At 47.7% G+C, this 12,944-nt stretch overlaps 1 long non-coding RNA gene across 1 annotated transcript in view; it reads right to left on the bottom strand.

Annotated features, from left to right (window-relative positions):
* LOC134911189 (uncharacterized) overlaps positions 1-12,726 on the bottom strand; it is a 103,565-nt gene extending 90,839 nt beyond the window's left edge. The window contains exons 1-2 of the long non-coding RNA XR_010176393.1: positions 12,640-12,726; positions 9,175-9,266 (exon numbers count right to left, since the gene is read on the bottom strand). This is a non-coding gene — a long non-coding RNA (uncharacterized LOC134911189). The remainder of the gene's footprint in view (positions 1-9,174; positions 9,267-12,639) is intronic.
* Positions 12,727-12,944: the final 218 nt, after the last annotated feature.

Raw genomic sequence — 12,944 nt, 5'->3', positions numbered from 1 at the left:
TGGTTAAGTGGACATTGGGTACAACTGCATTTTTTAGGAGACTGGTGAGTCTTTTTCTGACGTCCGTGTACATTCTCGGTATCGCCTGCCTAGAGAAGTGGAACCTAGATGGTATTTGGTAACGGGGGCACACTGCCTCAATAAATTGTCTAGTTCCCTGTGAACTAACGGCGGATACCGGACGCACGTCTAACACCAACATAGTTGTCAAGGACTCAGTTATCCGCTTTGCAGTAGGATGACTGCTGTGATATTTCATCTTCCTCGCAAAGGACTGTTGAACAGTCAATTGCTTACTGGAAGTAGTACAAGTGGGCTTACGACTTCCCCTCTGGGATGACCATCGACTCCCAGCGGCAACAACAGCAGCGCCAGCAGCAGTAGGCGTTACACGCAAGGATGCATCGGAGGAATCCCAGGCAGGAGAGGACTCGTCAGACTTGCCAGTGACATGGCCTGCAGGACTATTGGCATTCCTGGGGAAGGAGGAAATTGACACTGAGGGAGTTGGTGGGGTGGTTTGCGTGAGCTTGGTTACAAGAGGAAGGGATTTACTGGTCAGTGGACTGCTTCCGCTGTCACCCAAAGTTTTTGAACTTGTCACTGACTTATTATGAATGCGCTGCAGGTGACGTATAAGGGAGGATGTTCCGAGGTGGTTAACGTCCTTACCCCTACTTATTACAGCTTGACAAAGGGAACACACGGCTTGACACCTGTTGTCCGCATTTCTGGTGAAATACCTCCACACCGAAGAGCTGATTTTTTTGGTATTTTCACCTGGCATGTCAACGGCCATATTCCTCCCACGGACAACAGGTGTCTCCCCGGGTGCCTGACTTAAACAAACCACCTCACCATCAGAATCCTCCTGGTCAATTTCCTCCCCAGCGCCAGCAACACCCATATCCTCCTCATCCTGGTGTACTTCAACACTGACATCTTCAATCTGACTATCAGGAACTGGACTGCGGGTGCTCCTTCCAGCACTTGCAGGGGGCGTGCAAATGGTGGAAGGCGCATGCTCTTCACGTCCAGTGTTGGGAAGGTCAGGCATCGCAACCGACACAATTGGACTCTCCTTGTGGATTTGGGATTTCAAAGAACGCACAGTTCTTTGCGGTGCTTTTGCCAGCTTGAGTCTTTTCAGTTTTCTAGCGAGAGGCTGAGTGCTTCCATCCTCATGTGAAGCTGAACCACTAGCCATGAACATAGGCCAGGGCCTCAGCCGTTCCTTGCCACTCCGTGTGGTAAATGGCATATTGGCAAGTTTACGCTTCTCCTACGACAATTTTATTTTAGGTTTTGGAGTCCTTTTTTTACTGATATTTGGTGTTTTGGTTTTGACATGCTCTGTACTATGCCATTGGGCATCGGCCTTGGCAGACGATGTTGCTGGCATTTCATCGTCTCGGCCATGACTAGTGGCAGCAGCTTCAGCACGAGGTGGAAGTGGATCTTGATCTTTCCCTAATTTTGGAACCTCAACATTTTTGTTCTCCATATTTTAATAGGCACAACTAAAAGGCACCTCAGGTAAACAATGCAGATGGATGGATTGGATACTAGTATACAATTATGGACGGGCTGCCGAGTGCCGACACAGAGGTAGCCACAGCCGTGAACTACCGCACTGTACTGTGTCTGCTGCTAATATATAGACTGGTTGATAAAGAGATAGTATACTCGTAACTAGTATGTATGTATAAAGAAAGAAAAAAAAACCACGGTTAGGTCACTGGTATATACAATTATGGACGGGCTGCCGAGTGCCGACACAGAGGTAGCCACAGCCGTGAACTACCGCACTGTACTGTGTCTGCTGCTAATATATAGACTGGTTGATAAAGAGATAGTATACTCGTAACTAGTATGTATGTATAAAGAAAGAAAAAAAAACCACGGTTAGGTCACTGGTATATACAATTATGGACGGGCTGCCGAGTGCCGACACAGAGGTAGCCACAGCCGTGAACTACCGCACTGTACTGTGTCTGCTGCTAATATATAGACTGGTTGATAAAGAGATAGTATACTCGTAACTAGTATGTATGTATAAAGAAAGAAAAAAAAACCACGGTTAGGTCACTGGTATATACAATTATGGACGGGCTGCGGAGTGCCGACACAGAGGTAGCCACAGCCGTGAACTACCGCACTGTACTGTGTCTGCTGCTAATATATAGACTGGTTGATAAAGAGATAGTATACTCGTAACTAGTATGTATGTATAAAGAAAGAAAAAAAAACCACGGTTAGGTCACTGGTATATACAATTATGGACGGGCTGCCGAGTGCCGACACAGAGGTAGCCACAGCCGTGAACTACCGCACTGTACTGTGTCTGCTGCTAATATATAGACTGGTTGATAAAGAGATAGTATACTCGTAACTAGTATGTATGTATAAAGAAAGAAAAAAAACCCACGGTTAGGTCACTGGTATATACAATTATGGACGGGCTGCCGAGTGCCGACACAGAGGTAGCCACAGCCGTGAACTACCGCACTGTACTGTGTCTGCTGCTAATATATAGACTGGTTGATAAAGAGATAGTATACTCGTAACTAGTATGTATGTATAAAGAAAGAAAAAAAAACCACGGTTAGGTGGTATATACAATTATGGACGGGCTGCCGAGTGCCGACACAGAGGTAGCCACAGCCGTGAACTACCGCACTGTACTGTGTCTGCTGCTAATATATAGACTGGTTGATAAAGAGATAGTATACTCGTAACTAGTATGTATGTATAAAGAAAGAAAAAAAAACCACGGTTAGGTCACTGGTATATACAATTATGGACGGGCTGCCGAGTGCCGACACAGAGGTAGCCACAGCCGTGAACTACCGCACTGTACACTGGTTGATAAAGAGATAGTAGTATACTCGTAACAACTAGTATGACGACGGTATAAAGAATGAAAAAAAAACCACGGTTAGGTGGTATATAATACAATTATGGTTGGACGGACTGCCTGCCGAGTGCCGACACAGAGGTAGCCACAGCCGTGAACTACCGCACTGTACACTGGTTGATAAAGAGATAGTAGTATACTCGTAACAACTAGTATGACGACGGTATAAAGAATGAAAAAAAAACCACGGTTAGGTGGTATATAATACAATTATGGTTGGACGGACTGCCTGCCGAGTGCCGACACAGAGGTAGCCACAGCCGTGAACTACCGCACTGTACACTGGTTGATAAAGAGATAGTAGTATACTCGTAACAACTAGTATGACGACGGTATAAAGAACGAAAAAAAAACCACGGTTAGGTGGTATATATTATAATACAATTATGGATGGACGGACTGCCTGCCGAGTTCCGACACAGAGGTAGCCACAGCCGTGAACTACCGCACTGTACACTGGTTGATAAAGAGATAGTAGTATACTCGTAACAACTAGTATGACGACGGTATAAAGAACGAAAAAAAAACCACGGTTAGGTGGTATATATTATAATACAATTATGGATGGACGGACTGCCTGCCGAGTTCCGACACAGAGGTAGCCACAGCCGTGAACTACCGCACTGTACACTGGTTGATAAAGAGATAGTAGTATACTCGTAACAACTAGTATGACTATGACGACGGTATAAAGAAAGAAAAAAAAAAACACGGTTAGGTGGTATATAATACAATTATGGATGGACGGACTGCCTGCCGAGTGCCGACACAGAGGTAGCCACAGCCGTGAACTACCGCACTGTACTGTGTCTGCTGCTAATATAGACTGGTTGATAAAGAGATAGTATACAATACTACTAATATACTGGTGGTCAGGCACTGGTCACCACTAGTCACACTGGCAGTGGCACTCCTGCAGCAAAAGTGTGCACTGATTAATTTTAATATAATATTATTTATCATGTACTCCTGGCTCCTGCTATAACAACCTGCAGTGCTCCCCAGTCTCCCCCACAATTATAAGCTTTATATACAATACATTGATGTGCAGCACACTGGGCTGAGCAGTGCACACAGACTGAGTCACTGTGTGACTGTGTATCGTTTTTTTCAGGCAGAGAACGGATATATTAAATAAAACAAACAACTGCACTGTCTCTGGTGGTCACTGGTCACTGTGGTCGTCAGTCACTAAACTCTGTCTGCACTCTGCACTCTCTTCTAATCTACAGTATCACAGCAATCTCTCTCTCTCTCTCTCTTCTAAATCTAATCTAAATGGAGAGGACGCCAGCCACGTCCTCTCCCTATCAATCTCAATGCACGTGTGAAAATGGCGGCGACGCGCGGCTCCTTATATAGAATCCGAGTCTCGCGAGAATCCGACAGCGTCATGATGACGTTCGGGCGCGCTCGGGTTAACCAAGCAAGGCGGGAAGATCCGAGTCGCTCGGACCCGTGAAAAAAAAAGTGAAGTTCGTGCGGGTTCGGATTCAAAGAAACCGAACCCGCTCATCTCTAGTAACTGGCACTGAGTGGGGCCTGGCACTGTGGGGCTTGTAACTGGCACTGAGTGGGGCCTGGTACTGTGGGGCATTTAACTGGCACTGTGGGGCAATGTATCTGGCACTGTGGGGCATGTATCCGGCACTGTGGGGCATTGTTTCCGGCACTGTGGGGCAATGTAACTGGCACTGTGGGGCATGTATCTGGCACTGAGTGGGGCATGTATCTGGCACTGTGGGGCAATGTATCTGGCACTGTGGGGCATGTATCTGGCACTGTGGGGCATGTAACTGGCACCAAATGGGGCATGTAACTGGCACTGAGTGGGGCCTGGCACTGTGGGGCATATATCTGGCACTGTAGGGCAATGTATCTGGCACTATGGGGCATGTAACTGGCACCAAATGGGGCATGTAACTGGCACTGAGTGGGGCCTGGCACTGTGGGGCATGTAACTGGCACTGAGTGGGGCCTGGCACTGTGGGGCATTTAACTGGCACTGTGGGGCAATGTATCTGGCACTGTGGGGCATTGTATCCGGCACTGTGGGGCAATATAACTGGCACTGTGGGGCATGTATCTGGCACTGAGTGGGGCATGTATCTGGCACTGTGGGGCAATGTATCTGGCACTGTGGGGCATGTATCTGGCACTGTGGGGCAATGTAACTGGCACTGTGGGCAATGTAACTGGCACTGTGGGGCAATGTAACTAGCACTGTGGGGCAATGTAACTGGCACTGAGTGGGGCAATGTATCCGGCACTGTGGGGCAATGTATCCGGCACTGTGGGGCAAGGTAACCGGCACTGTGAAGCAATGTAACTGGCACTGAGTGGGGGCAATGTAACTGGCACTGAGTGGGGCAATGTATCCGGCACTGTGGGGCATTGTTTCCGGCACTGTGGGGCAATGTAACTGGCACTGTGGGGCATGTATCTGGCACTGAGTGGGGCATGTATCTGGCACTGTGGGGCAATGTATCTGGCACTGTGGGGCATGTATCTGGCACTGTGGGGCATGTAACTGGCACCAAATGGGGCATGTAACTGGCACTGAGTGGGGCCTGGCACTGTGGGGCATATATCTGGCACTGTAGGGCAATGAATCTGGCACTATGGGGCATGTAACTGGCACCAAATGGGGCATGTAACTGGCACTGAGTGGGGCCTGGCACTGTGGGGCATGTAACTGGCACTGAGTGGGGCCTGGCACTGTGGGGCATTTAACTGGCACTGTGGGGCAATGTATCTGGCACTGTGGGGCATGTATCCGGCACTGTGGGGCATTGTATCCGGCACTGTGGGGCAATATAACTGGCACTGTGGGGCATGTATCTGGCACTGAGTGGGGCATGTATCTGGCACTGTGGGGCAATGTATCTGGCACTGTGGGGCATGTATCTGGCACTGTGGGGCAATGTAACTGGCACTGTGGGCAATGTAACTGGCACTGTGGGGCAATGTAACTGGCACTGTGGGGCAATGTAACTGGCACTGAGTGGGGCAATGTATCCGGCACTGTGGGGCAATGTATCCGGCACTGTGGGGCAATGTAACCGGCACTGTGAAGCAATGTAACTGGCACTGAGTGGGGGCAATGTAACTGGCACTGAGTGGGGCAATGTATCCGGCACTGTGGGGCAATGTATCCGGCACTGTGGGGCAATGTAACTGGCACTGTGGGGCTATGTAACTGGCACTGAGTGGGGCAATGTATCCGGCACTGTGGGGCATGTATCTGGCACTGTGGGGCATGTAACTGGCACCAAATGGGGCATGTAACTGGCACTGAGTGGGGCCTGGCACTGTGGGGCATATATCTGGCACTGTAGGGCAATGTATCTGGCACTATGGGGCATGTAACTGGCACCAAATGGGGCATGTAACTGGCACTGAGTGGGGCCTGGCACTGTGGGGCATGTAACTGGCACTGAGTGGGGCCTGGCACTGTGGGGCATTTAACTGGCACTGTGGGGCAATGTATCTGGCACTGTGGGGCATGTATCCGGCACTGTGGGGCATTGTATCCGGCACTGTGGGGCAATATAACTGGCACTGTGGGGCATGTATCTGGCACTGAGTGGGGCATGTATCTGGCACTGTGGGGCAATGTATCTGGCACTGTGGGGCATGTATCTGGCACTGTGGGGCAATGTAACTGGCACTGTGGGCAATGTAACTGGCACTGTGGGGCAATGTAACTGGCACTGAGTGGGGTAATGTATCCGGCACTGTGGGGCAATGTATCCGGCACTGTGGGGCAATGTAACCGGCACTGTGAAGCAATGTAACTGGCACTGAGTGGGGGCAATGTAACTGGCACTGAGTGGGGCAATGTATCCGGCACTGTGGGGCAATGTATCCGGCACTGTGGGGCAATGTATCCGGCACTGTGGGGCAATGTAACTGGCACTGTGGGGCAATGTAACTGGCACTGAGTGGGGCAATGTATCCGACACTGTGGGGCAATGTAACTGGCACTGTGGGGCAATGTAACTGGCACTCTGGGCCATTTTCAGTGGCCACACCCCTTCTGGAGCATGGCCACACCCCTTCTGGTGTGTGACCACGCCCTTTTTTGTGTAGCGCGCCTTAGGCGCGCGCACATGATTCTTTTTGTATGTTTTTTTTTTCCTGGGGGGGGGGGGGGGGCGCCATTTTCCATCTTCCCCTTGGCTCCGAAAACCCTAGTTACGCCTCTGACATATATATAGTAATAATAATAATAATAATAATAACCCTTTAAATTCTTATACACCCCCACCCCCTTCCTGGCCTGAACTGTGCGCTGGTGCACACAAAGACAGTGAGTGAGTAAGTCTCTCACTCCCATTCTGAAGGCTCAGGCAGGATACTGTTCTCCTCCCCTCCTCCAGCGGACCAGCAGTCGAAAATGGCAGGGCGGCAGGGCAGGGTACACACTACTCACTGCCACTGTCTAGAAATGAGCAAGGGCGGGAGCCGGGACTCGGAGGACAGCCGACAAAGCAGGGCGGGAAGGAAGGTAGGGAGGGAGGGTGCGCGGTGTGACGTGCTGAAGTCACACTGCGAGGCAGTCGGATTATGACGGTGGGTGGGCTGGGCTGTGCGGCCAGCCCACCCGTCCACGAAGAAGCCGCTTAGGTTACGTGCAGCTGACAGGGAGCTGTGTCAGTGTGACCGGTGGCGGCGCAGCGGGAGGGGTGAATGCTGGATGCAGGACTCAGGTTATTCGATCATCGCTATCAGTGCGCTGCTGTAGTAGCAGTAGCACTGCTACAACAGCAGCACACAGACAGCGATGATTGGATTGCAGGCGTGATGTGCGGGGGGGGTGCCTGACATTAAGGGGTGCCTGTGCGCACCAGGCACCCCCCGTGCGCACGACTGTGGCTGGAGCCAATGTACCAGCGTACAGGATTGCAGTTGCAAACTGAGAGACGCCCCAGAAATATTTGCAACACACCTGCGTCTGAGTCGCCACTCCACCATTACCTCCCAAAAACAGTCCCTTATAGTCCATCACTTTTTGCGTACAAACCCCCTCTGTGGCCACCATCCCAAGATCACCATGGCACACATGCAGTGCAAGCTATACATATTTACATGTATGCGCATTGGAAAAAAAAGCTTTACTGCATGCAAATTTATTTCTACTTCATGTGAACAGATTTTATCTGTTATGGGGCCCATTAAAAAAAAAGTGCAACACATTGATGGATGACAACATCTCTGCTGGATTGCGTTGCTAACATCTTACTTTTAATATCTGTTGAGAAATCTGGTCATTGAGAAGTCCCGCTGAAGTGTCAGATTCCTTTATCACAGCTGGTAACACTTTTTAATCTTCCATTAAAATGCCCATTAATATGGTTTTGCAGATTGGTGTATGAGTAAATGTTTTTCTTAATTTGAACACTATATATTTTTGTTAAACATATTGTACTTATAATTATATGGGGTGTACCCCGCGTTGTGTACAGTAGGTTCTGTTCTACAGATGTAAGTGCTAGTTTTGGGGATGCCTCTTACATTTCCATATCTGTATTTTGAGTTAACTTCAGCTTGTAGCCTGGAGCAAATTTGCATAATAATAATCATCATCATCATCAACTTGAAAACTGCACATATCTTATGTAGGCTCAGGAATGTATCTTAATGGATTAGGTATGAGTGACTGGCGGTTGGGATACCGTCGGTCACCATACCGACGCTGGGATCCCGGTGTTTAGTGTGCCGGCGGGTTCTCTTCCCACTCTATTGGAGTCATAGACACTCACAAGTGGCAATAGTCCCTGTCAGTTGGCATGCCACCGGGCGCGCTCCCAGCGTCGTAATAGTGACTAGCGGTCTCCCAACTGCCGGACACATAACCGCATTCCATTTTAAACTTATATATAACTCAAAATAAGACGCAACTTAAAGGAGCATTCTTCGTGATGCCTTAAATCAACTTGCATATTAATGTCCCTCATGCAGTTCTTCAAGCGCATAAGGGACCCAAGTGTCAGATCAGTGCGACTCAAAGTACTGGTGCAAGATGTACATACATGCGATAAATTTACAACTCATATACTGTACATGTAGAATCAATGGATTCATTCTAAATTACCCCTCACCAAGGTTGGAACGAATGCATGTAAAAGTATCATACATTATGCAGTTCAAAATCTATTTTCCATCAAATGCGCTAGTAGGTGTCTATAGACTTAGCTGCAGCAAGTTGAGAATTACAGCCTTGAAAGAGTGATTCCCAATTACAGTGTGATTACCTGAGGTGTCAGGCAGCTGAGCTCTGCATCCCCGAGCAGCTGAAGTAATCTAGGAAGTTGGACTTTGTCACTATTACTGATCTGATTCTGTTCTGTAATACAGATGCAACAGATGCATTACCTCGTCACACAACCTGTCTTTATTTCCATAACAACTTACAGTTGTCATTTTTACATTATATTATTGCCTTACTTGCTAATAATGAACCTCCTTGACTCACTTGGATTATTGCTACACACAAAGAATACAGTACAGCCTAATGATGATGAAATATAATAGAGACACTCTTCCCACTGCAATCACTTCATATTGTACATTAAACTAGATATCCTGAGGTCTTTAACACTGCTGCAGGGGAGCTTTCATCACACATGCATTTGTTAATATTGCATGTGTTATAAATACAGTAATGTGATATTAGTCAGCCCCCGGGGTTCAGTTATTTTACAGTAGAGTTTCTCATCTCTGGCACAAAAATATAATAAATGATCTCAGTTGAAGGATGAAATCTATTGTCAGTTTTACAGGCACTACAGTATGTACCTGGGAAAGCGTCCCTGATGCCATATTGTATGGGTAAACAGAAATATACTCATTTTCTCAAATAAGCGAACTGATTAGTACAAAACAAGATTCCAAACATTTTTCACAGCTGAGCATATTCCTAATTACTTGTTGATTCACTTTAGCCAATTTATTAGCGTAGATTTATCCAAATCCCATCCAAATTGGCCAATTCACAGTTTACATCAATGGTTCATTACGCAAAGAAAAATAGTTTGCAGACTAAATTGTCCAATTATTTTTCAGCAGCCAAAAATGCAACATTTGGCGAGTGTTCCCATCATTTTGAAATGAAAAAACTGTGACACATTTGAATAAAAGATGAACTACAACATCTAATAGTAGCCTATTTATTGGTCTTGTTACATTTTGGGGGCATCATAAATCCAAAATTTAAGATAAGAAATATTGCATGCGTACAGACTGTACAGACTTAAGTTGGATAAACATGGTACAGTAAAGAAGCAGCAATGCTGAGATATGTTAATGCAGCAGGAGGTGTCTGGTATAATTATGTAGAGCCTTCTGCATGCATGTGTGATCCCCTGTTGCATCTGATTATGCAGCATTGGATCAACTGTGACACCATAGGCCTGCTGAGTGACCCATAAGTTTACTCAGCGGGCAATACCTACCCCCCCCCTCCCCCGTCTCCAGGGCCAGCCCAAGACTATTTTTTTTTAGTAAGCAAATAAATTTTGTTGGTTCCCTTTGATGGGATAAACTTCTTAAAGGCACAGTGCGCGCCACATAAAGGGGTGTGGCATCACAAGAAAGGGGCAGGCCAGACAATTTTACCCAAATCTGAAGTGCCAGATATACATTGGCATGGCCAGACAATTGCAGATACACATATGTTCCCGGCAGTGCCAGATATACATATGCCCCCCCCAGTGCCAGATACACATATGCCCCCAGTACCAGATACAAATATGCTCCCAGTGCCAGATACACATATGCCCCCAGTGCCAGATACACATATGCCCCCAGTGCCAGATACACATATGCCCCCAGTGCTATAAACACATATGCTGCAAGTGCCAGATGCACATATATCCCCAGTGCCAGGTACACATATGCTGCAAGTGCCAGATACACATATACCCCCAGTGGCAGATACACATATTCCCCAGTGCCAGGTACACATATGTCCCCAGTGCCAGATACACATATGCCCCCCAGCGCCAGTTAAACATATACCACCAGTGGCAGATACACCGATGCCCCCAGCAGTGTTGCTTACCACCACCTCTGCTCGCCGGGCTCCCCCAATGCTAAGAGGGTCTGGTGTCAGGGAAGGTGCCGGTTCAACTCAGGAGCAGATGTGATGTCTGACTCCTGCTACCCGGCACCCTCCTCAGTATGGCGCCTTACTCAGCCCCATACCGCGTGTATACATGGGGCCATCTCTGCCAATCCCCAAATGACAGCAGACTGTCAGTTACTTGATGTCTGCAACTGCGTCTGCATCTGCCGATACAGGACCCTACAGCACATGTGCAGTACGGGGCCTGTGCTTGTGCAAAGTACTGGCCATTGGTGCTTTGTGTACCATTTCAAGTTGCGTCTGGACCTGAATCAGGCCCTGTGTGTACACAGCACCCTGGGCCAATGATTGTTTCAAAACCCGCCAGATCTGCTGCTGATATCAGGATTGCTGAATGACATTCCTGATGAAAAAATAACCTGTCACAAATGTAATGTGTATGTCATTGAGCTGATATAGTGCATTTAAAAATGGCACCCCGATGATCTTTAGGTACTTTCATACTCCTATAGTTCAGTAATGTGTACACAGGAAATCGGATGCTCTCTGGATTGTTTCAACTCTATAAGAAAAATAACTTGGATCGTTTCTCTAATCTGTCTTGTGTCTCAGGGTGTGTTAACAGAGGAAGGGGCCCGTGTGCAGACTCCAGGTGGGCCCTCTCCACTCCATGGGGCGGTAGGCTCCGCCATTGTGCCAGAGTCTACTGCGCATACGCAGGTCTCTGGAAACATGGAGCCCACCATGTTCCGGAGATTACTAAACCTTGGATGGAGATAAAGTGGATGGAGATAAAGTACCAGCTAATCAGCTCCTATCTGTCATTTTTCAAACTGCCTGTGACATGGCAGTTAGGGGTACATTTACTAAGCAGTGATAAGAGCAGAGAAGTGAGCCAGTGGAGAAATTTCCCCATCAATCAATCAGCAGCTCTGTATTATTTTATAGTATGCAAATTATAGATGTTACTTCAGTGCTGATTGGTTGCCATGGGCACTTCTCCACTGTCTCACTTCTCCGCTCTTATCACTGCTTAGTAAATGTATCCCTTAGAAGCTTATTGGCTGGTACTTTATCTCTGTCCACTTTATATCCGTAGTAAATAGACCCCTTAGGCATCTAAGACACCTGGCTCACTTCTCCACTGTTTTCACTGCTAAGGGGGAAATGTACTAAGCAGTGAAAAGAGTGGAGAAGTTGCCCATGGCAACCAATTAGCACTGAAGTAACATTTATAATTTTCAGACTATAAAATTATACAGGGCAGCTGATTGGTTGCCATGGGCAACTTCTCCACTGGCTCACTTCTCCACTCTTTTCACTGCTTAGTATATCTCCCCCTAATTTCACTACTGTGCATGAACAGCGGCCATTTTGGCTATGAGTTTTGCCGTGGCCTCAGAGCCCAACACGGGACTCCGTCAGGAAAGGTACAGTAAGTATAACATGGATGCAGTGTGTGCGGTATGGGCTCTCCATGGACCAAGTGGTCTGTGTGCACTGCACACATTGCACCCATGATCAGGACTGCCATCAGAAATGATGGGGCTCAGAACTGACCCTTACAAGAGGCAGGACCCCCCATGCCCCCCTTCCCCCACCACACACCACACACACTGTCACCAAACTTTACCTTTTGAGGGGCCCGGGTGGTTGTAGTGAGGATCAGGGGGTCAGGTCAGCTGCCTGCCTGTACACTGGCAGGCAGCCACAGAGAAACAGAGCCACGGTCATATTCTTAATACAAAACCGGCCGTGAGCCAATCGGAGCTCACGGGCCGGTAGCCAATCAGGAGCTGCCATGGTTAAAAGATGGTTAAAAGATACATTTATGTTAGACTTGTTGCAGTAGGAAGATTTAATCTAAATACACATACTGTCGGTAAGGATTACTGTCATCAGACCTGAGATTTCTGTATAATGTTTTGATTGTGCAAC

The sequence above is a fragment of the Pseudophryne corroboree genome, chromosome 4 (assembly GCF_028390025.1).
Source record: "Pseudophryne corroboree isolate aPseCor3 chromosome 4, aPseCor3.hap2, whole genome shotgun sequence".
NCBI lineage: Eukaryota > Metazoa > Chordata > Amphibia > Anura > Myobatrachidae > Pseudophryne > Pseudophryne corroboree.
This window is presented reverse-complemented; position numbering and strand designations above follow the sequence as displayed.